Genomic DNA, 3779 nt, shown 5'->3' on the forward strand with positions numbered 1-3779 from the left:
TTTACTTTCCTTCGGAGAGCCAGAATCTCCATTTTCAGATTTTCTTTTTCTTTTTTTAGAATTTTCATTCTTTGGTAAGTTATTCATTTTAACTGAATAACCTTTTTGTGTTTGGATAACTAAAATAAATAAAAGTATTGTTAATAATATACTAAAAATAAAAATTAAAAATAAATAATAATATCATAAATTACTATCTATAAAACTAGATAATATATTTTGTAAACCTACAAATAAATCATTATAAAATAATAAGCCTTTACTAAATAATGATGGTGACACTAAATGAAATGGATTAAATTGAATTGATTGATAGTACATTGTTTATTTTTTTAAATTTAATAGATAAGATTTCAATAGTAATTACAGTTAAATTTAAATTTAAATCTAAACTAAAGATGACTAATTACTAATTAAATTACATTATGTTCTGAATTAGTTAGTCAGTTAAATTTAAACTAAACACAATAAATAGTATTAATATATATAAATTTTATATAATAATTAATTAGCTGGGAGATAAACATATGAAAAATATACTTATTTCATATATAAATAAATAAAAATTTTTTTATAATAATTTTATACAAAAAATTATCTACCTCTTTTATTAACTATAATATCAAGAATTTCTATATATTTCTTAAAAGTTGTAAATTCGACATTACCCAAAGCCTTTTTCCATAAAGCACTAGCTTCTAGAATTTTTCCCTTACTATGTCCCATCTCTATTAATCTTGGCTTATTTTTCATATACTCATAAGCCTGCTCAAAACCTCTTTCAGTGTCAGCATATCTCCTATTACCAAATGGTTGCCTATCTCATGTAGAATAATAAACCTCTGTAAGTTTTTCTCAATCTAAATCAGGATTAGTTGGTTTATGTTTTTTATATTCAGAGTATAAATTATGAAAATTATCTTCTACTTCTTTCCTGGTACCTCTAGGGCAAAGTTCATTTTTTTTTACACATATATCATACTTTTGCATATAATATTTATATGATTGAGTTTCTTCATCTTCCTTAGGAAAAAAGACTTTAGGTTTAGGTTTATTTTCATTTTTATCCGGAGAACCAGAATCTCCATTTTCAGATTTTCCTTTTTTTCTAGAATTTCCATTTTCAGATTTTCTTTTTCTTTTTTTAGAATTTTCATTCTTTGGTAAGTTATTCATTTTAACTGAATAACCTTTTTGTGTTTGGATAACTAAAATAAATAAAAGTATTGCTAATAATATACTAAAAATAAAAATTAAAAATAAATAACAATATCATAAATTATTATTTATAAAACTAGATAATATATTTTGTAAACCTACAAATAAATTATTAAAAAATAATGAAATACTAGTAAAGACTGGTCAAGGTCATGGTGATACTAGTTGAAAAGGATTAAATTGGATTGATTGATAGTACATTGTTTATTTTTTTTAATTTAATAGATAAGATTTCAATAGTAATTACAGTTAAATTTAAATAAACAACATTTTTTTGTTTTGTATATAAAGAGGCGACTCAAGCACCCGACTTTATACGTGTAAAGCGACAGTTAAATTTAAACTAAACATAACTAATAGTATTAATAATTAATAATTAAGTTTTAATTAGTAATTAATTAGTCATTTAAATTTAAACTAAAGATAACAAATAGCATTAATGTTTATAAAATTTATATAGTTATTAATTAGCCGGGAGATAAACTCGAATTCTCATTCTTAATTCATAAAATTATTCTTCTACCAATTAAACTATTTTCTTTTAAAACATTAACCTTACTTAATAAAGAATTTTCATAAATTTTTATAGGCTTAACTGTAGAATAATGAACAATTAAATTATTCCCTATAAATTTTTTATTAGAAAAGTATTTATTATTTAATACTATCATATTATTATTATTAAATTAGTGTTTTAAAAACACAATATATATATATATACTATAAATATTTAAAAATAGAAAATTTATTCCTATTAGCCAAAGGAGAAAATCGAATTCTCATTCTTAATTCATGAAATTATTGTTCTACCATTAAACTACTTTGGCTCTTAAAATATAATTTAAATTAATTAAAAATTAAATATAATTTTTTTTTATAAAATAAAAATTATGTTGGGGCGACTCGAACACCCAATAGTAAATACCAAAAATTTATGACTTACCGATTAGTCGACAACATATAATATAAAGTATTAATTAAATAATATGGGTAACAAGACTTGAACTTGTAAAGTTAAAACTATTCCGTCCTAAGCGGAACCTGGTTACCAAATTTCAGCATACCCATCTAATGCTCGAGATAAGACTTGAACTTATAACCTAATCATCTTCAGTGATCCGCTCTACCAATTGAGCTTCTCAAGCTATAAAATATAATAATGAAGTAACTATAAAAATATAATAATGGAGTAACTATAAAAATATAATAATGGAGTAACTATAAAAATATAATAATGGAGTAATCAGGACTCGATCCTGAAATAACGATATGCAAAATCGCCGTTTTACCAGTTAAACTATAACCCCTATCCGAGAAACGATTCGAACGTTTACGACTTGCGTCACTTAAGCTTAAGTTAAGACTGTCTACCAATTCCAGCACTCGGATTATTTAAGACTAAAATGACTCGAACATTTACTCAAACCATCATGAGTGGTCCGCTTTACCTATTAAGCTATAGCCTTTGGTTGCGGGTTTAGGGGTTGCACCTAAATATTATGGTCATGAGCCATCTATGTTACTATTACATCAACCCGCATATAAATAAGAAATAGATAACTCGATAAGAAATAGGTGACTCGAACACCTGACCTTTCGCGTGTAAAGCGACAGCTCTACCAACTGAGCTAATTCTTTCAACCCAAGGGAGATTGAACTCCCGCACTAACAGTGAAAATGTTATGTCTTAACCAAACTTGACCATTGGGTCTTTATTTAATAGCCCAGTGCAAGTATCGCACTTGCTTCTACCGATTACAAAACGGTTGCATTACTTTTATGCTAACCAGGCTAAATTTAATTTATATGATATGTGAAATATTTAGTATTTTAATAATTAGTACTTTATGTCTAAAAATATTAAAATTAATACAACTAAAGCCTATTAATCGTTATATCCGAAGGGTTATAACAATTATACTCGTAGTGTTCTACTACGTTTAAAAGTATCCTAAAGTAAGCTTCGCGCTTAAATGCTTTCAGCACTTATCTTTAACTGACGTAGCCTTCCTGCCATGCCTATGTGAACAATTTACTTAAGTATAAGTAAACGATATATTATATAGTATATAATATATAATATATAGCATAAACAACAGGTAAACCATAGGTCAATATACCCAACTCCTTTCGTACGAAGGGGCTATCTTTATTATACTTTAATTCCCTCTAGAAGATAGAAACCATACTGTCTCACGACGTATTAAACCCAGCTCATGTAGCTCTTTAATCGACGAACAGTCGAACCCTTCATGATTTTTGCATTCATGTGGATGAGCTAAGCCGACATCGAGGTGCCAAACCGCGCACTCAATTTGTACTCTCTTGCGCAAATTAGCCTGTTCAATTTATGTTATCATAAAAGGTTTTTCCTTTTATTTCCACTTTTCTCAAAATGGTTCAGACTATTTCATCATCTTTATTAACTATTTTATAGGAGGAGGAATGATTAAAAAAGTTAATTAAGTACCACTTACTCAACCTTTAACTCCAAAAGATCCAATACGAGATTTAGAATTTAATTTAGTATATTGTAAATTAGGTTTATAATTTCCTCTTAT

General features: G+C 26.3%; 3 non-coding genes across 3 annotated transcripts, besides 2 other annotated features; all 3 read right to left on the reverse strand.

The window, feature by feature from the left end:
• Positions 1-2290: 2290 nt before the first annotated feature.
• Positions 2291-2363, reverse strand: NFIA_061200. The gene has a single exon. It is a non-coding gene; the product is annotated as a tRNA-Phe (tRNA).
• Positions 2363-2460: a microsatellite.
• Positions 2372-2454: a microsatellite.
• A 323-nt stretch (positions 2461-2783) lies between the features above and the next one.
• On the reverse strand, positions 2784-2856 carry NFIA_061210. Its single transcript has one exon. It is a non-coding gene; the product is annotated as a tRNA-Val (tRNA).
• An 83-nt stretch (positions 2857-2939) lies between these two features.
• On the reverse strand, positions 2940-3010 carry NFIA_061220. Its single transcript has one exon. It is a non-coding gene; the product is annotated as a tRNA-Thr (tRNA).
• Between the last annotated feature and the right edge of the window lie 769 nt (positions 3011-3779).

The sequence above is a fragment of the Aspergillus fischeri genome, genomic scaffold (assembly GCF_000149645.3).
Source record: "Aspergillus fischeri NRRL 181 1099437635625 genomic scaffold, whole genome shotgun sequence".
In the NCBI taxonomy this organism is placed as follows: Eukaryota; Fungi; Ascomycota; class Eurotiomycetes; order Eurotiales; family Aspergillaceae; genus Aspergillus; species Aspergillus fischeri.